The following is a 24,987-nucleotide window of genomic DNA, read 5'->3' on the forward strand; positions in this document are numbered from 1 at the left end:
ACATTTTAAGTAGAGCTTCCAATTTGCTGTGGTTGGCATGGCCTAATTTTGGCTCGAAAGGTACATTTTTTCCCCCTCTGGGTTTCACTGACTACACATTGGAGGGGAAAAAAAAAAAAAGTTCTTAAAGGGATTCTTACTCTTTCCTTTCTTCATGAAATGTAGAGAATTCAACAACTGTTGGCTAATACCCAAGCTAAAGTCTTCCAGCTTCGCCTACATCTTGACCCCTCATGCCAAATATTTTAGGCAAAGTCTATTTATAAAGTTCATCACTTCCCCTGTTACTTCATTTTTAGAAATGTCAATAATTTAGAAACTGGATTGATGCAGCTGGTCTCATAAACTGGGAAGCAGAAGATCCTATGGAAAAGATACTTCTCCTGTGACAACTTAAGAAATCAATTTATTTTCTTTCATTGCAATTCTATATTCAAAAGGGAAGTAATAGTAATGTCCCTTACATATTACTTCACCTTAGTTGAAAGATGATTTGGAGTTTTAAAAATTTTGAATGTTTTGTTAAAACAACAGCTCTTAACTCCAATTGCACACTTAAATCACTTAAAAAAAAAATATTGATACTTAGACCCACACCAGACCGATGAGATCAGAATCTCCAGAGATGGTACCCCAGCACTGTTATTTTGTAAAAGTTCTCCAAAAAATTCTAACGTGAAACCAGATCTGAAAATCGTTGTATTAAACTCTCTTAGAAATATATCACCCCAATACGAATGTGTATAGCATCACCTCACATGGGTATAGTATGTTTTTGAAATTTACCAGTCTACGCATTTAGGAGCCAATTCACCTGAAAAAGTTTCTTGGTTACTGCATGACAAGAGAGAGAGAAAAAAATCATCTGGGTAACCTTGCTGACTCTTAGTAGGTTTATAAGTTACAATCATAGAAAGCTCTGCCTTTCTGAGGCAAGACAGTCCTGACAAAAATATCCCTTTCCTGCAGAACCAGCATTGGGAGCTTTCAAGGGCTTAAAAGCACTAGTTTTCACCTAGGTTGTATGAAATCTTTGGAGGGTTTCCACTTGCATTAAAAAAAAAAAAACCTCACCTTATGATATTTACTGACTTGTAAATCTCTAATAATACGCTAATTGAATTCAATGCTGTATACTTAATTTACTCAAGGTAATAATTTTCTAATTACATAGGTGGTGTTAATGTATTATCCATTTGAGATCAAATTCACTATATTTTATAACTTCCAGAAAACAAGTCAGCTGATTTGATCAAAGTTCTCCATTTTTTCTCAACTGATCTAATTCACTGGGGTATGACACAATACGATCAAACAGTGCAGCCCAGTTTCCCCTCCTGCTTCCGCATATGAAACTGGACTTATTTTATGAAGAGTCTGGTTTGTGGATGAAAAGTTGTCTAACAGCTGGAACCAAGAGATTTACAGCCTTCTAATTTTGTCCCTGGATGGCGTGGTCAAAAGGCTGGTGGCTCAAATCCACCAAGAAGCTCCTTGGAAGAAAAGTCTGGTGATCTACTTCAGAGAAATCAACCACTGAAAATCCTTTGGAGCACAGGTCTGCTCTGACGCACACAGAGTTGCCATGAGTCAGAATGGACTCAAGAGCAAATTTTTTTTTTTTTTTAATATAACTAAGACCACCCTTACATAAAATTGGATGTTTCATTTTATAGTAAGACTTCCTATAAAGTAATAAAACATTTTTCTATGGGACGTGTGGGACTAGTATATTGCTTTCTTGTCATGTCTTATATCTTCTGTCTTGTGATATGTACAGTAAACCAAATTAAAAAAAAAAAAACCCATTGCCGTGGAGTTGATTCCAACACAGTGACCCTGTTAAGTCAGAGTAGAACTGCCCCATAGGGTTTCCAAGGCATGGCTGGTGGGTTTGAACTGCCATCCTTTTGGTTAGCATCTAAGCTCTTAACCACTGCGCCATCAGGGCTCCATATATACAGTAAAACCCATGAAAGCCAGAACACGGGTAAGGTAGTAAACTGTCAGAGAAGGAAACTCAGATATTTTCCACTAAAATGAGCAATAGAAAAGTAAGACTGCACCCCATCAAAGGCAGAAAACTCGTGAAACCCAGAAAAATAAGGCAGTCCTGCTGAGTTCCAGGTCTCATAGGTTTCACTATGTTTGGCAATGCAGAAATAACAAGCTCAGTTTCTTGGGTTCTATGTGTCTTGTAAGACCATGGTTTCCTATGTCTTAGAGATTTAGTCTCTTTTATTAGAGTTCCTTTGAAGTACACAAGATTTTTTCCTAAGAGTATGATATCCCTCAAGTTATTTATCTTATTTATTTAGTTATGCTTTTCTAGAACAAGAATAAAAGGAGAAATACCCCTTAAAGTTTTTTTTTTTTTAAATTACTTTTTGTAAGAGATAAAAATTCAGTCTTCTATATAAAGCATGCTTGTGGTGTTATCTCCCTGTTGGTGCTCTTATCCCTCATTCATAACTTGTCTCATATCTCTTGTCAAAATAGTGAATTGCAGAGGAGTAACTGGATCAGATCATCCTTCCTTTCAGCTGTGTCTAGGAAATAGGCCATGAGTGGGGGTGGAGGAGGAGCAAGTCCTTCAAATTACCTGGAGGCTCATACGGGGAGGTTTTTCTGTCATACCGGGGGACGGACAGGGGATTAGCTAGGTCTTCTTACTTCCGGTTCCATCCTCACAGATTCATTAACCCATTGTCATCAAGTTGATTCTGAATCACAGCGACCCTATAAGACAAAGTAGAACTGCCCCACAGGGTTTTCAAGGCTGTAAACATTTACGGGAGAAGACTGCCACATCTTTCTTCCACGGAGCAGCTGGTGGGTTAAATCACTGACCTTTGGGTTAGCAGCTTAGCACTTAACCACTGTGCCACCACCAGGCTCCCCACAATTTTAAAAAAAACCTAAAGTGCTAAGCAAGGCCTGGGAAGATTTTCTGAATGAGGAAGCAAAGTTAAAAATATGGTAGGTCAAACGAAAACCTGTCATATAAGGTCTGTTATGATTTCAGAGGGGAGACTAGACAAAAAAATTCCATTTCCAGAATACTGCCAGAATTTGACACACGATGTAAGATCATCTTTGGTGTCATTGCCTCTACCGAAGACTGACCTGACCAGCCATCCTCCGAAATACCTGAACATTCCATTACTTAAGTATCCACTTCACCTTGAATATACTTGTAGTATAGTATTTACCACATGACATTTATAATTGCATTTGGCACGTTCATCTCCCTTATCAGACTGAATTCCGCAGGGGCAGAGATTCCATTTTTCACCTCTATATTCCTAATGCCACTCCCTCCCCATTATTTAGTGAATGAATTGATTAATAAATTTGTAGTTCATGATCAATGGGGAGTGCTGAGGAATAGAAATAAACGTTTTCTGAGCAGAGCTCAAGATAGTTTTCAAGTTATATGCTTGTTTCTTTAACTTTCAGTATGCATGGAGTTATATGACCAATTTCAAGATTCACATTTCTCTTTCTCTAAATAGTGATTCTATGGGCATTGATGGAACCCCTGGAAGTAGCAGTCAGGAAATCGAACAACCTACTGAATTGGGTAAATCTGCTACAATAGACCTCTTTAAAAATCCATTGCCATCGAGTTGATTCCGACTCATAGCAACCCTATAGAACAGAGTAGAACTGCCCCATACAGTTTCCAAGGAGCACCTGGTGGATTCGAATTGCCAACCTTTTGGTTAGCAGCTGTAGCACTTAACCACTATGCCATCAGGGTTTCCTAAAGACCTCTTTGAAGTGTTAAAAAGCAAAAATGTCACTCTGAGGACTAAGGTATGCCTGACCCAAGCCATAGTATTTTTAATTGCTTCATATGCATGCGAAAGCTGGACAATGAATAAGGAAGACCTAAGAAGAACTGATGTCTTTGAATTATGGTGTTGGTGAAGAATACTGAATATACCATGGACTGCCAGAAGAACGAACAAATCTGTCTCGAGAGAAGTACAGCCAGAATGCTCCTTAGAAGCAAGGATGGTGAGACTTCATCTCAGATACTTTGGACATGTTATCAGGAGGGATCAGTCCCTGGAGAAAGACGTCATGCTTGGTGAAGAAGAGGGTCAGTGAAAGAGAGGAAGGCCCTCAACAAGATGGACTGACACAGTGGCTACAACAATGGGCTCAGGCATAGCAACGATTGCGAGGATGGTGCAGGACTGGGCAGTGTTTCCTTCTGTTGTACATAGGGTCATCATGAGTTGAAATTGAGTCAACAGCACCTAACAACAACTAGTGGTTCTCAACTAAACTTTACATTAAAATTACCCGGGCAGCTTTGAGAAACAACAATGAGAGGACTGCAGGCCAACTTAAGTGGAATCTGAGGGTGGGACCTGGACACTGGTATTTTTGAAAAGCTGTCCAGGTGCACCTGACACAAAGTCTGGATTGAGGACCACTGCTCTCAACTAACTGGACAAAGGAAATGAAATATTTTATACCTATAATCTTGTCATTTAACATATAAAAAAGAAAAAATATACCCAAGATTAATTACAATTCACAATTTTTGAATTTTTGGATTCTGTTTGTGAGAAATTATTAGTTGACTTTAGTCCTTGGATGATTAAAATTTTTGAAAAGGCTTTTGAAATGCAACATTATCTATATTACAATAATCTTTCAGAAATATCACTAATAACTTCATGTAATTATCTTTTATGGAATTAGCCAACAGCTATGACTTCCTCCGTAGCCTTTGGGCAATCATAGTGGATACTTATTTCTTGCATATTTAGAATGCAAACGAACACTAAATATAAATCCAGTGTTTATTATGGAGTCTTAAGAGTGTGGTTGATTGTCAGAAGGTCTCAAAGATAGGGAATTCAAACGGCTCTAGTCAAATCGCATTAGGAGGTAGACATAACTGGCCTCAGTGGTTTCGTTAGCCAGAGAAGAAGGAATGCTGAGTATTACCAGTTACATGTACTACTGCATAAGGCAAACAAAACTCCCCCTGATAGTGGGCACCACAAAGTGACACAGAGGTCATTTATCACTGTATCCAATTAATTCCAAGTAACACATCTAATTCCCCAATCTCCAGGTCACATTTCTAACAAAAACATTTTTAAGCAGAGAGACCATGACTATTTTGGTGTTTGCATGGCAATCCAAATACATATTTCATTCTTCTTAACAGTGAAATAAAGCAGAGCCAAATGTAGTTTCTAAAATGTACTGTGGAAATTTGGGAAGGAAGCCATAACTTTAAAGATACAGTAGCTATTAATTCTGAACTCTAAAACTTATATATTTGGTAATTCAGAAATATATGAGTCCTATTTGACCTCTGACCAGCCTGTCCTCCCTTCTAGTCAAGAATGTGGCAATACTTTTATGAAAAAGCAAGGAAACTATTATAGGAAAGAAAGTTTGCGTTGTTTCTCATAGTATAAATTCTAAAAATGATCTTTTTCCTTTTCAAAAGGCCTTTTAACTGAACATAGAAATATCCAATTAAAAACTAAAAATCTTGCATTTGATAAACACATTGGATATAATACTTCCTTAGTTTCCAAATAAGGAAGACCGAAGAAGAATTGACTTCTCTGAATTGTAGTGTTGGTGAAGAATGTTGAATATGCCATGAACTGAAAGAAGAATGAATAAATCTGTTTTGGAAGAAGTACAGCTAGAATGGTCCTTGGAAGTGAGGATGGCGAGACTCTGTCTCATGTACTCTGGACATGTTATCAGGAGGGACCAGTCTCTGGAAAACGACACGATCCTTGGTAAATTTGAAGGTTAGCAAAAAAAAGAAGACCCTCTTTTGGGCTGAAGTAGTGGCTGCAGCAATGGGCTCAAGCATAACAATGATTTTGAGGATGACATCTGACTGGGCAGTGTTTCATTCTGTTGTACATAGGGTCGCTATGAGTCGGAACTGACTCGACGGCACCTAACGACAACAGTTTTTGAATATTAGTTATTGTTGTTGTTAGCTGCCACTGTGCCGACTCTGACTTACGGTAACCTTATGTACAACAGAACGAAACATTTCTGGGTCCTGCATCATCCTCACAATCACCACCATGTTTGAGTCCATTGCTATAGCTACGGTGCCAGTCCATCTCATTGAGGGTCTCTGGTGCCCTTGTTGGCCCTCTACTTCCTCAAATGTGTCCTCCTCTAGCAATTAATCCCTCCCGAAGACAAAGCAAACAAATTGGACAACGTTCTCTTGGGATCCATAAGGTTTTCAATGGCTCCTTTTTGGAAGTACATTGCTAGGCCTTTGTTTATAGTCTGTCCACCGAATCTGTCCAACGATGTGACCTTGTTGGTATTTGAAACACTGGTGGCATAGCTTCAGGCATCATAGTAACATGCATGCCACCACAGTACAACAAACTAATATTATTTATTACACATCTATCTCTGATTTTAGTTTCTTTTTTTTAACTACAAAGGAAAAGTGAAAAGCTGTGCTTGAATTAAAATTATCCAGAATACACACCTACACTAATTAAATTAATTAAGTGCTAAAAATCACTTAACATCCATTTATAGACTCTATCATATAGCTCATATCCTTAAATTAAAACTATATACATTACTATGATTCTTAGCAAGTGAAAGTTAGAAATTACAACTGCTGAAACAATGAGAAGCAAGCTGGAGGTCACTAGACAGTGAGGACATAAGACTACATGTTCACAAACCAGTTAAAGTTAATACTGTAGCTGGAAAAATGTAATTTCAAAAACAGTAGTAAAACATTGCTTGTGAAAAGAAGATCTAACAAATAGTGGATAAAACATATTTTTTCCCACCAGATTAACAATATCATGGAAATACATCATAGACCAAGAAGTAATTTTTTTCTTTTTAAAAATCATATTCACACATTCTGAGGTTACTGAATACTTTTCTCCAATATGCCATGCAAAATTAAGATTCAATAGTTGAGTCATTTCCTTTTTCTTATTTAACAGAAGAGAGAATGTATGTGAGATTTTGGCTTAGTGTGTAAAAGAGTTGATTCTGGAGACTTTCTAACTTGAGGTTCTGGCTCTGCCACTTAAGTGGGTGACTTCAGGCTAGTTGCTTCAATTTGTGCCTTGGTGTCTTTATCTGTAAAATGGGTATAGTAGTACAACCTACATCATTAGGCTTGTTGCAAATAAATAATATGTATAAAGCCTCATGCCCTTAAAAAATGCCCAGTATGCAGTTAAGCTCTTAATAAGTATTAGCTGTGATTGTTACTATCCAGAAATAATTACAGTTAATAATTCTTTCAAGTTAATAATACACCCTCTCCTCACTTATTGACATGGTTAGCTTCCAAAGACAAGGTCATTATGCAAAATTGGCATTACGTGAAAATGAATGATGACCACATCATTATCTAACTGCCAAATTACATCATTACATAAAGGTCAAACTACTGAGAATCATGGCCCACCCAAGCTGACACATAACCTTAACCATCAAAGCCAGCATTACTCTCATCTTGCACCTTGGCGTTCTTTACTGCCAGACACACATCATTAATGTGCAGAATTGTGGGATGGTACATTTTTTACCATTGTCGTAAATGTGAAATGTCAGATAACGAGATATTTGATAAGTGACAGGTGTACAAGCTTTTACACATATCATTAAAGTTACTAGAATTATAAGAAATATTTTGAGAATGACACTGGATAAAGGTAAAATGGAATTCCTAAGTCATAGTCGAAAGTATCAATTACATTTATGGAAAATCTGCCCCATTTCCAACCACCAACGCAGCAAGGACTGAAAACCAACTGGTCAACACATGTTGATGCAGATGGAAAAAGTGTACATCTGTCTTTAAATTCCCTGAAGAAGGCTGAGTGGAGAGTCTTCTGGTCATTGCAGTCCAACCTATCACTACATGTGTAGTGAGACTCTATTTCAGCCTATGAATAATATATATTTTGGGGACAGCTTCGCAAAAATAATGTCTTTGCTCCAGAAAGACCTATGACTAAGTAAATGCAAAGGAAGAATTACCTCCCAACCACAAAAGAGGGTGGTCCTCCCCATGTTGGAAATTGAGGCAACTGGCAAGGTTGAAAAAAGTATTTTTGAGATAAAACGGTCCCACAGTTCATACCCTGGGGAACCCAGAAAATTTCAAGTCTTAAAACTACTCTTCTAATTTAAAAAAAAATAGTATTTGTGGGAAATTCTGATTATTTATTTGTAAAGCAATATGAAACAGCCTACCTTTTTAGAAGATCTGGTATTTAGAAGTATATCACAAGGCAAGCCATATTTGCAAATATTCTCTAAGTTTTATGGCTCTTGCTAAGAAAAGTAAGCTCTTCCACCTTATGTTGGAATCAACTCAGTGGCAATCGGTTTTGGTTTAACGTACTTTAGGATTGTACTTACACTTTGAGTAGTAAGGTGGGGGCTTGAAGGATTAGTAATTCAGAATAAGTACAATTACGTTTGCCAATGGAGTTTTGTCTCCAGATAATCTTGTCGTGGTTGTTGTTGTTGTTTGTTCTTGAGTGGATTCCAACTCACGGTGGCCTGATGTGTGCAGAGTAGAACTGTGCTCCACAGGGTTTTCAAGACTGTGACCTTTCGGAAGCAGATCACCAGGCCTGTCTTCGAAGGCAACTCTGAGTGGGTTCAAACTGCTAACCTTTCAGCTAGTAGTTGAGTGCTTAATTGTTTGTGCCACCCAAGGACTTTTCCAAAAGGTCTTAGGTGAATTCAAATTGTAGCAAAACAAAAGATTCTGATTCTCCAAGCCTGTGTGACCTCTCCCCAGTACTTGCAATAGTCAATAAGCAGGGCTAAGTGTAGCATCCTGTAATTGTCTCCCAGCCCTACTGCCGATGGCTTTGAGAGGATGAGTGGCAACCTATGACATCTCATGGGATCCCATCTGAACATTCTTATCAGTTCACCACCTGATATTCTCGGTTTAGATTAAGCTTTTTATGCCAAGGGCAGGAGTACAAAAAATAGCCAATGATCTACAGAACAGTTAAAAAATAATCTGACAAGTAACATCATGGAAAAATTAAAAACGTTAGCAGAAAAAAGTGAACTCCAAAATGGTCCTTTATGACTCATCCTAAGTATATGCTAAGTTCACGACATCAAAAACATTACAAAATCATCTTTTGTTAGGCATGTATATGTTGTCATATTTGAAATACAATGAACAAACTTCCTCTTTTCTTAGGGATTAAGGAAACTTAGTATAATAATCATGTGATACAACTCTAGAAAGGCAACTTAGGAATTACTTTATATAATGTGACAACTGAGTTCCAACTGTAAATTATTTTCTTGCTAAAATGTTTCAAAATGATCTTGATTTACCTTGTTTGAGTTGTCTTTGTGAAAATATATCAGTTTCATAATCAGAGAAACTCCGACACAAATTATGCCTTAAAACATAATTCATATATTCTCTTTATGCACAAATCTAATAACTAGTTTTACTAGATAAATATATATATAATTAATGTTTAATTTTTAAAAGTGATTATTCCTTAATATAGTTTCTGAGTCTGAATTTTTAGTTCATGTGAATTATAACTTTGAAGTAACAGGTTTAATTTTCCTGAAGCTTGAAATTGTTTTCTGTATCAAAAATCACTTTAAAAATATAAAATTTGAACATTTTAAAACCTTCAATTCTGGGATTTACTTAAATGTTCTGATCTTTACACATAATGTAAAGGTGTCCATTATCTATTTGCATGTGCACATAAAACTGCAATTAAGTCCATTAACTCAAGATTAAATGAAGATTTCTAGTGCCTGATTTTTTTTAATTTATGTAAAACCAGGGAAATTCTTTTCTTTGAAGGCGATAACAAAAAACCTGAAACGTTTATTCTTAAGCATATTTGATAGGAATCGAGAAACATTAATAAATAAAAATTAAGTTCAGAGCTATTTACCTATTTGGTTTTTAAAATATAAATATTTACAGACAAAAAAGGTCACATTAATTAGTGAATGTATAGTTTATCAAGTTTCTCTACACACAATAGTGGAGTATTTTATACTCCACTTTTGGTTAAACTTAATGGTGTCAAAGACATAAGGACAACAATATTATCAGGTCAAATAATTGGCATTTATGGTCATAGCCTAAAAGCACCTAAAATTTTTTCAACTAAATATTGATTTGAGGAAGAGAGTAAGTTTGCGTTTAATAGGAGAGTATGTATATTTAAGGAGCCCTGATGGTGCAGTGATTAAAGTGATCAGCTGCTAACCAAAAGGTTGGTGGTTCGAACCCACTAGTGGCTCCATGGGAGAAGAATGTGGCAGTCTGCTTCCGTAGAGATTTATAGCCTCTGAAACCCTATGGAGTCACTATGAGTTGGAATCAACTCGATGGCCAGTGGGTTTGGTTTTGGTTGGTGGTGCAACAGTTAAGCACTTGGCTGCTAACTGAAAGGTTGGCTGTTCAAACCCACTCAGCAGCAACTTGGGAGAAAGACCTGGTGATCTGCCTCCTTAAAGATTACAGCCAAGAAAACCCTATGGGGCAGTTCCACTCTGTCACATGGGGTCGCTATGAGTAAAAAAATCCACTCAACAGCACCCAACAACAACAGATATGTACTTAATAGTTATGCAGTAAATTTCACGATTGGACACTTGATAAATTTATTTCAAGAAATCCTGGGGTTACTGAAAACACTCCTATAAAAATCTACTCTACTATTTAAATAATTTGGTTCAACATTAAAGATGTTTGTGAGCTTTAAAATTTTATTTTTATTGTATTTTTTAAATTTTATTTTTAATAAAAAGTAAATATTTGATCAAAATATGTCTGGGAGATGAATTTTGGTCTATGAGTATCATAAAAGTTTCTTAGAAATCTCTTAAGGGCCGAGCGCAATAAAACTAGGGCAATGCATATATTCTCAGTTACTCTTTAAAAAAACCTGTAAAAGTGACTATAGTGGCATGTTCTGACACATTCTTTTCATAAACCAAACCCTGTTAGTGACAGCAGAACAGATTGTGTGCATCTGCTGGGAATGAGCCAGATGACAGTGGAAAAACGCACATGGGTACCTTGGCACAGCAAATTAAAAATAGAGGAAAAAAAAGACCTGGAAGAGAAAGTGCTTAACTCTAATTGAAACATTCTTTCCAACATGATGAACTTCATCCAACCACCTCTTGTAGCCTGTCAATTTTACATATAAGAATGTATTTTAAAAGAGTTCTTTGAAAATTAGAGCTGTTTTGTCTTCTCTTAGAACTAACACCAAAGATTGACTCAGGTTTTGGACTATTTCTTCAGATTATAGCAAATGTAATAAGCATTAGGGTAGAAAAACAGGCCAAACCACCCCACCGCAGTCTGGTACAAGAATGTTAAACTTCTACAAACCTCTTCAGGTTCAAGTCAAAATTTAAAAATCTGGGTTAAGTTGTGAATTATGTGGGCGCTACATTGCCAAGTGCTAACGATGCCACAATTCAAATATTCTGCAAGTGCGACTATCGTGAATGTTACTTGCACTCAGTAGTGCTAAAATATTTTATTTTACGCTGATCAGCCACAGTATTGTTTTAACAGTTGGCTCCATAGCATCAGAGAGGACCATATATATAAACAAATATGCTTCTATAAATTATATCAGGAAGTTCTCTTGGATGCTCTGATTACAACGAAAATTTATTCTATACAGTACACAATGCAAATTTTAAACTGGAGACGAAGTTGTTTAATAGATTAGTAGTCTGACTGAAGCAGCTGCAGTCAACAACAAAAAAAAATCCTGGTGATTAACAGCCATTTTCCAGTAATCATAACCCTGGAAAGGGCTACTAAGTAGAGGGAGGGGGTTGCAGATGGGAATAATTCTCTAAGCCCATGTGCCTTAGATGGCTCCATCATCTTCATGCAGATTTATTATTATTATTATTTTTAAATTAAAGCTTTTAGAAGCATTCTTGATTGCAGTGTTGGGAGCTGTCCATGCTATTTTACCATAGGGAAGTCCACTCGGTAAGCTTTCCTGACATTGACTACTCTTAGCCAGGCATTGTAACAGGATTAGGACGGAAAACTGAAATGCAAAGTGTACACTAAAAAACAAACAAACAAAAAACCCCAAACCTGTTGCCATCGAGTCGATTCCGACTCAAAGCGACCCTATAGGACAGAGCAGAACTGCCCCACAGGGTTTCCAAGGAGCACCTGGAGGATTTGAACTGCCGACTTTTTGGATAGCAGCCGTAACACTTAACCACTACACCACCAGGGTTTCCAGGTGCACACTAGACAGGGATTATTCAATAGTGTGAGAATAATTTCAAGTGGTTGGAACTCCCCAAGTTCTACAAACTGAGCAGTCCCTACCGACATTATGTGTCCTCCAAAACATAAGTTTCTTGAGAAATTAAATGATTAAAATGCTGAACAAATAAGTGATAAGCAGAATCTGAGACCAGAAATATTCTTATTTTCAACCACAGCTTACCCAAGTTTATCTGTGTTATTAAAAGGTGTAATCCTCAGGTAAAATCATGCAACTTCTATACTATTTGATATTTCTTCCAACATAAGGAAAAATACCCAAATCAAGATAATTTTGTTTGCTCATCATCTCAAAGTTGGTAAACTACAATTAAAATGAGCAATCCTTCAAATCTGGAAAATAAAATAGGACTATAGGAGTGCCATTTACTTGACTTAAAAAAAACTACTTATTCAAATAAAAATGATTTTATCTTTGAGTAAATGCAATTCATTCATTCAACAAACATCTATAAAATACCTACCATATAAAAGAGTGATTGTGAAGTATATTCAGATAAGTAAAACGATACCCATTCGTCATAAATTTCTATCTTCACATATGATAAAACTGCACCATAAGAAAAATAAACTACAAGTACTAGGGCATCCTTCAAAAGTGGGTAATACAATGCTAAGGAGAAAAAAAACTCTAGAATTCTAGACGAGGTGGTTTCACTATTAAAAGCTACTAATAACTCTATGTATATCAAACACTTCCTCTAAACTGAGCTTAAAACTAAGCATTAATACATCAGAACTCAAAACTTTCAATAAATGACTATTAAATCTCATGGATGAGATTATTTTGTTTCATCGGTTCCTTTTCTGGTTCTAAAAACAATGTACTTACTTAACATCATCTAGTCTCTGAAATGGAGCCCTGTTGGCACAGTGGGTAAGATCTACAGCTGTTATACTAAAAGATCGGCAGTTCAAATCTATCAGCTGTTCCTTGGAAGCCCTATGGGGCAGTTCTAGTATGTCCTATCGGGTCGCTATGAATTGGAATCGACTCGATGGCAACAAATCTCTGAAATGTTTTGATTTTCCTAGAGGAAAAGTATATTGCCTTTAGTGATCATCAGAAATGACCTAACACAGCATCAGAATTGAAGACATGGCCTGAAAGTGACCCGATTTTAATGGCCTAAAAGGGGATTATTAAAAAAAAAAAGTCCAAAATAATTATCCCACCAAGCATTTTTTAAGTGATCATAGCAAGAAGATAAAATGATTAAAATATGGTATACCAAACAAAACCCAAACCCATTGCCATTGAGTCAATTCTGACTCAAAGTGACCCTGTAGATTTGAACTGCCAATCTTTGAACTCTTAACCATTGCACCACCAGGGCTCCAAAATATAAAACCAAAACCAAAAAACCAAACCCATTGCCATTGAGTCTATTCTGACTCATAGCGACCCTACAGGACAGAGTAGAACTGCCCCATATGGTTTCCAAGGAGCGCCTGGTGGATTCAAACCGCTGACCTTTTGGTTAGTAGCTGTGGCTTTTAACCACTATGCTACCAGGGTTTCCAAATATAGTTTATAGTGCTATAATAATTTAATAATAATAATTACTGATCACTTACTATGTGTCTGCATTGTGCTAACTTTTCTACGTATTGTCTTATTTAATCCTATAACAACTGTAATAGGTACCCGCCAAAAGAACCTGCTGCTGTCGAGTCGATTCTGACTCACAGCGGCCCTATAGAACAGAGTAGAACTGCCCCATATGGTTTCCAAGGAGCACCTGGAGGATTTGAACTGCCGACCTTTTGGTCAACAGCCATAGCTCTTAACCACCATGCTACCAGGGTTTCCACTGGAAGAGATAACAGGGTTTCCACTCTTAAGAGATAGGTGCTATTATTATTCCCATTTTACATATCAGGAAACTAAAACTGAAGTTTTCTGGTGATTAAATAACTTGCCTAAAGCCACTGACCAGTAAATGGGAGGCTGGACTTTGAGTCGGTTTAGTCTTTGCTCTTAACCATTACTTTCCATTGCTTACTGGCCCATTTGTCTCAGAGAACATATACACGTAAAGAAACTACATGAAGTATGGCTATGGGGTCTTCAAACTCTTTATGCTTGCTTAATTGATTTTCTCTTGCATTTATCCTCATTCTCTCAGGCTTTATGTCTCTCACTCTCTCTGCTCTCCTTCTACCTATTTCTCTCTTCTGCTCTTTTCCTCTCTCTCTCCACACACACACACACACACACACACACAGTTGAAGGCTTGTCCCAACATTTCAGAGACGATCATGAATGCCTGAATTTGGTTCAATTTGTCCAGTAATTGTACCACCTCCTGAGGCTTCACGATGCTCTGCAATTTTGCTGTGGGTATACCATTCATCGACTCTAAAGCTGTCAGAAGTTCCCTACAAAGGCGCTATCCTATAGCCTTCGCTATTTCAAGATCAGTGTCTGGTGCTCTTTCATGACATGACATTGGGCTCTGATGAACCACATCAAGCAAGAAGATAAGAAGTTAACACCTGAGACAATTCTATGACCTCACATGTATAGTCAAAATAAGTTAAAAGTGCGCTTGCTTTCACAATACCAAATGCCTTGAAGCAAGCAGGAAGCTCAGACAGAAGCGCATCCCAAAACAATAAAATTGTAGGAAAAAAGGTTGAAGCCACGAATTCTTTGACTTTTGAAGCTATAAAATGAGAGAAGGAAAAAAATCACATAGTGCTCACTCAAGATGAACACAATCCTAGAAGGGACACTGCCAATTCTTTTCAGTCAAAGGGCCACAGGGAAACAAGCAACGTGTACCAAGTTATCTTACACGGCTCCCTCTGTGAATCTATTAAAGTCATCGTGGGAATTTCTTTTTGGCTTATGTAAAGGGAGAAAAATTCACACATGAAAAGAAAGAAAAATGTAGTCAAAATTATTTCTTTAGCCTACAACCTACCAGACTCTAAGTAGGCTTTTGATAAATGCTAGAAATCATAAAAAGATACATTTTTTCAATAGTTAGATTTGTTAGCCTTCATTTATTTAAGAAAAATAATTCAGAACAGAATTAGGTCAGGATTTATACCTTCCTAATGTTAACTGTTCCAGAAGAAGTGTGAGACAATCTACTTTCTAGACCACAAAACCTTTACTAAATACCACCCAACAATTTAAGCCTCCTCAAATGTGGGTGGAAATCAGGCACCTTAAAGAAGTAATTGCGAATTTATTGGTTAACACAGTTTAAAAGTTTTGCCCACAGAATGACCTACTACAGGAACATCTAACAGATTCATGATTTAATCAAATAGAGTTTTATAGAATTTAATAGCAAGAGAATTTATTTTCTGGTTAAAAATTTCCATCTAGTACACATGTTTAACAACTGAAACTTTACCATGTGTCTAAAAATATTTATTGAGGGGCGATGATTCAGATTATCCCATTGTTCAGAAGAAACTTCAAGAAGCTGAAGAAAAGCATAGTTTTAAAGGTTTAATCTGAGTTTTAAAATATTTAATTTTTTAAGTAATAAACATACAAAATTATTGACTCCTGTATATATTAACATATGCAAGCACAGAAAAAGTTTAGCTTTTTCTTCTTCTTTGCAAATACGCCTCCAAGAGGAATTCGCCATTGTGATCGCATTCCTCTTACAGGCTACCTTTTACATTTTAAGATCTGTGTTGTATTAACTTCCTGACACTCTTACTAGGAAACATTTGTATCCATGAAAAACAGTTGCTTGATATTTAAACATAATGAAAATTATCTTTCTTATCTATTTTAAATAGAAAATTACATTGCATTTAACTATTAGTCTGACTTGCTAAATTTTAAGCAGACAATTAATAATTGGTTTAGTAATTTAATGCCTATACTAACATTTATACACTATTCCTATACTGTTAAATCAATAATTAAGTTTAAAAATGAAGTTGAGGAATATTTATGACATAGTAACACTTTTTTTACTCAAGGCTCCAATTAAATACATTTCTAAAAGAGAAGGCTGGTTTTAGAAAGGTGTGCTGGCAAGAGTTTGACTACACCTCAGACAAATGAGAATTTTGCTACAGACTGAAAGGAACCGTGGCAGCTAGAAATTATTTTTTAATAGGATTTTAAAAATTCACACTGGTAACAGCTGAAACTGTAACTGGTAATTAAAGACTGGTTTGAACAATTTTTGACTTTATTTTCCAAGGAGAAGTACAAGTTTTCTGTTGACAGTTTCCAATGCAAGGACCATAAATGTAGGTATTTAGAAGCTGATTTATTTGCACGGCAGTAAGTGCGCTACTTGCACTGTACCTATCAAGTGAAGAACATAAACCAAATCTGAAAACTAAAGCCCATACTGTCTCTCTCTGTACTCTGTATTTGGACCTAATAATCATTAAAAGTGTGTGAGTGTTTGTCAATAAAAATTACTGTAGTATCACATACTGGGGTGGCACACTGCTATTCCCAGAGAAGAGCACAAAAAAAGCTCCGTGTTAATTTGCATCACAAAATAACCTATCTGCAATATAATGTACAGGCATCACTGAAAAGAAACCATTATATCTTTCTCTGCAAAACAGAAAAATACAGACATCTGATTGCGTCTGTGTGTGCTGAGGGTGGGGGGTGAGGAAGAGGTCTCATTTTCTATCTTGCACCTATTGTTTTATGCATTCTAAACGGCTCTATGGGAACAAAAAGGAAACAGACTGAGTTCACTTTGCAGTTACTGTCTTCGTGACTTCAGAGGCTGAGTTTTCAAGTCAAAGAAGGGAAACATGCTTTTCCTTTCCCAAAGCTACTGCCCAGGAAGAAGGCCCTCTGCTCCTTTGCCTGCACAGGGGGAAAAAAGGACATTACTTCAGGCTGAAATCACTCCGAGACAGAAGAGGGGGAGTTTATGATGTGGCACTGTGCACTGTATCTGGTCTGCGGCCAGGAAGTTTTCATTTTGTAGCTCTGCTGCCAGTACCTGCCCTGCATATTCAGAAATAAAAATACACTAAGCTCTACCTCAGAAATGGTGGATGTTACAAAGAATTAAACGGGTTTATTTTTCCTTCTTTATCCTGAGTGTAATTACTGTTTTTAAAAAGAAAGAGCTGAAACTATAGTAACTGGAGGTTTCTTCCTTTTTTTTTTTCTTTTTAAACACCTTAAACTACCTTCCCACAAAGCCATTTAAGTTAAATGGTACATTTACAGACTCACCTACATGAAGAATATAACTTAAAACATCTGCTTAGACACATACGTTCTGTTCAGATATAAAAAACGTGGCAAAATTTTTAAAAAATATAGAGCCATTATATTCCTAAAATGTGTGTTCTTCTGTGTGTGTTCATTCATTAAAGAGATCTTTGGCTGCAATTAGGTAGTCGGTCCTATAAAGGCTTCCTTGTGTGACCATTACTGCTAAAAATAAAATGCTCCAGTGAATATTTCTCCTAAATAATCACATCTTCAAAATTACCTTAAAGAAATCCCAATCCCTTATGTTACATTAAGCAATAATACCAGCTTTCCATAACAAGCTTTGGTCGCACACCTTATACAGGGTCAACAATTAATTAGAAGGTCAAAAAAAAAATTCCTCTTTATTAAGTAGTGGACTCATTTCCTTGTCTGTCCCCTTATTTATATTAGTGAATCTATTTTCTAATTTTGCAAATAAATAACCATATCTTAGCGAAGCTGCCTGTCTTTGGGGTTTTGGGAAGGTTGCACTTTCTTGCTATCACTCTAACTTGCTAAAAGAATCACAGGCTTGTTAAAAAAAAGACAGAGGTAGTTTTTTTTTTTTTTTAACACTTCACATCATTTCAAGGGACCACATCTACTGCTTTTTAAAGCCAATATGCTGGAGAGCCATAAAATCTGAGAACAATTCCTATGAATTCTCCACATGCATCTTATCTATGACAACAAGATACAAGAGGAAAACCAGATGACAATCAGGATGCTATTTGGAAAAGGCAGGTTCTCACTACGGACTGCTTCAAAGATCAGTTCCTCCAGTCTCTAAAAACAAGTTTAAGGTGCTTTATTTAAATCATTGCTTGAAGACTTGCACTGTCATTCTACATGAATCGAAACCACTTGCAGCATGAACAACATTGCTCCACTCATTTCAAATTTACAGCATTAAGAATTAATAAAGTCTCTATAACGTTTTTTTTAACGTTTGCATTATTAAAGAGTAATGATTCCTGCAGAAATCTGCCTGTAATAGGTTTACAGATTTTATTGCTTATAATGTCACCAATTTCCTTTATAATGCCTCCAAAAGATTCTCTTCATGTATACTCTGAACTTTGTTTACACTGGTTATATTTTAAAAATAAATACATAGATTTCACTTGGGCAATAGAATGACAATGTACAACAAATGGATTAGGACGATGACAGACAAATGTTTTCCATATCATCACCTGAAACCAAAAGATGGATTTATATCCCAGGTATTACATAATTTCCAAATTTAATAATAATAGGACTTTACTTTTTGCAGTAAAAATAATATCAAGGAAAGGTGAGGTAACAATACTCTATCAGGTAACCTTTTTTTAATTTTTTACTTTTTTTTTGCAATGGTATTATTGTCATAGGATAGTCTTTAACAATTTCTTCTTGCGAGGCAAAAACAACTAACATAAGAACACCAATGCTATCTACTTATTCTCAAAAGAGAGTAGTGGAGAATGGGTGTTTCCAGCTTCCTTTATTTCTACATGCCTTAATATTGTCTGCAAAAGAGGATACTTACTATTGAATTCTTGCTTTGTGTAAGGCAAAATTTATTCAGGTGCACTTTATAGTGATTTTGCACATCAATGTTAAATAATAATAAACTCACAGAACTTTCATAGACTTTTTTCAACATTCAGTGTAAGAGGTTATCAGTAAAAGTCGCTTGTAAGAAAACCTGACCATTTACTTGGTTCAGTAACTATAGTAGATCATTATAAATTATGTTCTTTCTCATGCTGCTACTCACTTACATACTGCATGTTTGCTCCAACTCTCCAAGGGAAGAAATGTGGCTCTTGTGGGAAAGGTCCACCCCTTTCTACATGTTTGCTCCCTTGAACGAAAGGAACACACCCCCTTACATTCTTTGAAATGTGTCCAACATGGACAGAATTGTAATAGTGCTGTATTATTGACAAGGCAGAAAATCCTAAATGATAGTCAAATATTATCAATATGTTGTGCATTTTGAATCAGGAGAACTAAATGACATATACATAGGTAATAGGAATGAACTACGTTCAGTCTAGAATCGACATTTGACTCTCAGAACACTTAAAAGTGTTAATGGAAGAAATTTGTGAATGTTTTGTGGACATGTGTTATGTGACAACTCATGAAGAGGCCCATGGATGTTACAGGTTTCTGAACACATCTCATGAATATAAGACCCATTAGAGGGATACTCACCCCCTTTCATAAATATTTAAAATTATTTTCAAAAAACTAAAGTATCCACCTTCGCAGAATCTGAAAGCTGTCTGAAATCACCGGAGGGCAAAAATATTACAAGTTCATTTTCATCCCAGTAACAGAAAACTCACAACAGTTGGTGTCCACTAAATTTTACCTCATTAAGGCAAGTTTCTAGTCAGGGAAAATTATGTTTCAACAAGTCTTCCTTCCATTATGTAGAATATTATACTCCCAAAGTAAGTTTTTGTTGTTGTTATTTTTTAAATAAAGTGATGTGCTCCATATCTGTGCGAATTTCTGTACTTATCTTTGCTCTTTTTTTTTTTTTCTAAACCCCCTTTTTCTTTATTTTACTTTCACATAGAAATTTGCAGGTATAAAGATACAGAGTCACCATGTGTGTATATATATATATATATGTATGTATGTATTTTAATATATTTTAGTGTTTAAATGAAATGGTCAGCCCTTTTGCAATTTGTTCATCAGACATTTCAGGATGAACTCAGCTATATAATTTCCAGGCCTACAAAATGGAAGCTCTGCTATCCTGCCCATGCTTTTCACTTGGAATGACAGTGAATACAAACAGGGAATATATAAACTGGGACTGAAGGTAATAAACTTATTAAAACTTAGTAAGATATTGTTATGGTCAAAGAAAACCTGCAAGTGTGTGCCACAAATCCACTCAAATGAAACATCTCATTCACTAAAATCTCCTATCTTATTATAAGACTGCGTAGAAAATTAAACACATAAATATTAATTTTATGTATCACAGAAGATGTACGCAATGAAAACGCAATGTTTACATTTATGGGTGACTCATTAGTGTTTTATTGTGTAAAACACTAGGAGGCATCAGTTGGGTAAAAAAGGACTTCAATTTTAGAAGAAGCAAGAAATTACCGTAGAGTTGAATATGTAAGAAGTTGGAGTTTTCAAAATGCTATTATGTAAACCAAACTGTTCTCTGAAATAAACTCTCAAAACATCACATTTTGTTGTAAAGGATGATTTTTTGATAACATGATCAAATGCATATGATCTGACCAATAAACACCTATCTCATACATATTTCAGATGTATGGACTTACAGATTTATAATTACACATTTTTAAAAGACTATATCTGGTAACAGAATAACATAATGGATATCGACTATTGTGCATTTTCTGCTCAATTCCTCCATACCACGGGTGTATGTTTCATTTCTGGCAAATTCGGTTTTTAGTGCTTTCCACAATACTTCTGGAAATGTCTAATGCATTTAAGTTTTATACTAACTGCTTCATGCAAGTCGCCAGTACTTGATGTCTGTTCATAAAGAAGCAATGGAACTTAAAATTTAAGCAACAAAGACGTATATAAAAAGGGCAAGTTTTCTGTCACTTCACTATTGAAAGCCTGTCATTTGAAAACTGAGTTTTCCACTGTTTGAATGGCTCTTCATAATGATGAAGCAACAGGGTCGTGGTACACTTATCTAGCAAGCATTTAAAACTGGAGTGTCTTGCCATTCCTCAGCAATCAGTTTTTATCTCTGACCTATCAAAATAACATGTGAACTGTCTAATCTGCCTTTTGTAAGGTGCACAGATTCTGTTGTTGCTCCTGGTTTTGTGAATCGCCTCTGTAATCTGGTTTGATTTCCTAGAGATGACAGATCTCAGTGAACAGCCAAGCTCTACTAAGTGCAGGGCAGTCCACGCGCTCATGAGATTAAGGTACAGTGCTGAGGGTGAGGATCGTAACCACCTATCCTTCCCCATGCAGCCCACTGACTAACATCGGTGATTAAATCCTTTCACTGAGCCCAGGCAATCGCTATCTTTGTAAAATGAATATATGCATTCTCGTAAGCTTTAGATATTAATTTGTGTGGTATCTTCTCAGCAGATGTGCTTTTGGAAAAAAGTAGAAGTTTATCAATAATCTCTTTAAAGTCCACTTTGCAACCCTTAAATGGCATATTAAATTCTGCCATGTTGCTCTGAATAAGGTCCCTAAAGCCAGTGTTCTCTGTTTAATAACTATTGCTTTGTTTCTATGTAGCCAAGAATTGCTGCACAGATATTTCCCCATTTTTGTCACTTTCTGAGATTTCATAGGCTCAAAATATACCACACACAGAGTTAGGAAATAAAACCACAAAATATACAACAATAGCCAGAAGAAAGGTTTAAAAGATAACGTTAACACATGCCAAGGAGGTATTTAATCTGGTTCTTTATAAAAGAAATTTGAGTACAATCAATCATTTATTGGAAAGATATGGCCGTGATACCAATGCAGTTTACTGACTTGGTAAGGTGAGGGCCAAAGAAGAAATACATAGAAATCTGAAAAATGTAAAACATGATAACTTTTTCATGATTTAATTTTGAATCCTCTTTGGAGCCCTTCTCCCCGTTACGATGAGCCATTTCCCCCAAATTTTGCAAAATGAACATGCTTAAAAGAAGAGGCAAGGTGCAATAAATCCTTGTTATTGAAGTTTCATGTAGTTATTTAATGCAATGTGTTTCTATTCTGAAAAGTTAGTATCTGTGGTTGCATGCTTTGAAAAGATGAACGGCTCAGGAAAGCTGACTTTTTCTTATAAAGTACTCATTTGTTATTTAAACCTAAGAAATAACATTTAGTCAAAGTTCACCTTTAATATTATCTTTCAATATATTCCACATTCACAACAATCAAGGATATAAATAGTGTAATAAATGAAAGAAGAAGCCAGGAAAATATGCCAAAATACTGTTTGACTTAAATTAGTAAAAATGGATTTTCATGAAGTTTGGTAAAACTTGAAGTAAAGATAACTGTGAACTACTATCTCCCCAACTTGACTGGGTGACCAGATTTTAAACAAATGTTAAAGTGTGCTTTGATGAAAACTTTTAGAATTGAGTTACTAGTCTGATATACAGCTACATATAGAACAAGATATTTAAGAGATTTTTTTCCCCGTTGAGATAGAATGTTAGACTGGGGTATCTCATTTTATCTGTCAAGTTCTGAAGCCACTTCTTTTGTAACTACTTTCTTTTAACTTAATAAATAATTTTGTGCATATGCTGGAAGACAATAACACAGTGTATCAACTGCATTATCTGTGACAGAAACTGACCGAGAAACACAACTACTGCTTGTGCCATACTGTTAACATACTGAGCATTTCCAAAGGCTAGCCAGAACTGACATGATTTTTAAAATTAAAATGTTTTCACTTCAAATTGTACTTTGTTGATCTAATTAAAGCTAAAACGAGTATGCAATACAGAGGTTAAATGGGGTTCACAGGTGGTCACATTTCCACGTTCTACCAAGTCTCTAGGGATTGGAGTTGTGCTCCCCATAAACATCTCCGCTCTGCAACCACAATTCCATTGCAAGGTGCCAGTGAAAAAGAGGCTGGTATAATGAAGTGGCTGGAGTTTCCTTCATAGCACTTACAAAATGTATGCAGTCACTAAGCATTTCATAAGACAGTTACTATTGGAGTTAGTATCAGATTCACAATAGTAAGATGCACTTTGTGTCAGAGCGATTCTCCACTGAGGACCAAGATCGGTTAGAGAGCTGGCAGAGAGCCTGATTCTACTGATTACACTGTCAGCCTTCACATATAAGGGTATTTTATACAAAAGACACACATTCCTACAATGTGAAGAAAGAAAAGGTTTTCCCCAAAGCATGATAATTACTAGACCAAGAATTGTTAGAAATAATTCAGATATAAGATTTCCTTTAAGAAGCATTAACCATATTCTAGAAAGGAGTTAAATCGGTATTAAACTTAAATACTTGCATACTATTTAATAATAAAATAAACAATGTGCCAGTGTATGCTTATATAAGCGTCCTTTGTGCCAAACTTTATCACTGAGTTTGTTAACTTTCATTCAAAGTCCAAACAGAAGGCAATTTAAGTGACTTAACTTTGTTTTTAAGCAGCTATGCATTTGACCTGACCTGAACAACAATGCATATGCTGAAATCCCAACACCAATTGTGAAATGTATAGATTACAGACACCAGGGTATTACTTTTTGTCCACACCAATTAAGAAACCCTCTATCAAGCCAGCACTTCGGTGAGGGGAGGAGATGCACAAAGGTATACTCTGACAGACAGCCATGCTTTATCTCAAACTAATCCCAAGTATTAGTGGTTTAGGAGCATAACCCAGGGCAAATTAGAGTCTTTGGGGGGACTCGCGGCAGCATCTTTCCACAGTGAACTAACTGCTAATTCTTGTGGCATATACTTCAAGGTCACAGAACATTCTGTGAAATATTAAAATCCACCAGGCTCCACACGCTCCACCATACCAAACATGCTAATGACGTGAACTAACTTCATGAAACTTTAAACACACTGGTGTGACAGGAACAAGTCAGGAGTGATTTCAATAGCTGATGGCAAACGGATACGACTATCTAAAAAGTTACTTTTAGCCACAGACAAGAAAATCATGGGGCATCTAACAAAAAGGCTGCACAACAAGCCTCAACTCTAGCCTTCAGAAAAGGCACAGGGATAGCCCAAGTGCCGTCGAATAGAATGATGCATATTTCAGAGACAATACCCCGGCTATTTCTATTTCCTCGAGAAATGTCAGAAGTACTTACATGAAGGAAGACCGGATCTGATTAGTCCTTGGGATATTTTCCTTTCTTAAGAAACAGAAAGAGGGGGAAAAAACAAAAACAAAAACAATAATCTTTACTTCGTCCAGCCTTGAAGTGCTTCTCCACCTGATTCAAACATGCAGCACGGCGACCCACACAGAACCTTCAAAGTCAATCCAATAGCAGCCCGAAGATGTCTGGGTGTACGCGTGTGCTCAAGTGTCTGTGACTGCGAGCAGAGCGAGCAGAGAGCTGGAGACGATGTGTGCGTGTGCGCGCGCGCGCGCGCGCGGAGGAAGGCGCGCGCGGGGGGAGGCGCGCGCGGGGCCGCGCATTCGCGCGCGCCAAGGCCGGTCCGAGAAGGAGGAGGGGGAGGAGGAGGAGGAGGACTACGAAGAGGAGGAGAAAGTGGCTCTCAGCGGCCGGCCAGATTAAAAGTAACCAGACTCGTCCAGAAAACTGCGTCCAGGAAGGAAGTGACAGAAGACGAATGGGAAAAAGAGAGCAGCTCACAGCCTTTGAAACATCGCGTAAAAAAGGCGGAGGTGTGGGGGTGGGGAGGGGTTGAAGGATAATGG

At 36.6% G+C, this 24,987-nt stretch overlaps 1 protein-coding gene across 6 annotated transcripts in view; it reads right to left on the bottom strand.

Moving 5' to 3' along the window:
* Positions 1–24,668, bottom strand: part of MEF2C (myocyte enhancer factor 2C) — a 155,267-nt gene extending 130,599 nt beyond the window's left edge. For 3 of the 6 annotated variants that reach the window (XM_023545622.2, XM_023545621.2, XM_023545618.2), the window contains exon 1: positions 24,410–24,668. The gene's annotated coding sequence lies outside the window, so the exon portion shown is untranslated. The remainder of the gene's footprint in view (positions 1–24,409) is intronic. The other 3 variants (XM_023545613.2, XM_023545620.2, XM_023545612.2) reach the window with 1 other exon arrangement.
* Positions 24,669–24,987: the final 319 nt, after the last annotated feature.

The sequence above is a fragment of the Loxodonta africana genome, chromosome 2 (genome assembly GCF_030014295.1).
Source record: "Loxodonta africana isolate mLoxAfr1 chromosome 2, mLoxAfr1.hap2, whole genome shotgun sequence".
Lineage (NCBI taxonomy): Eukaryota > Metazoa > Chordata > Mammalia > Proboscidea > Elephantidae > Loxodonta > Loxodonta africana.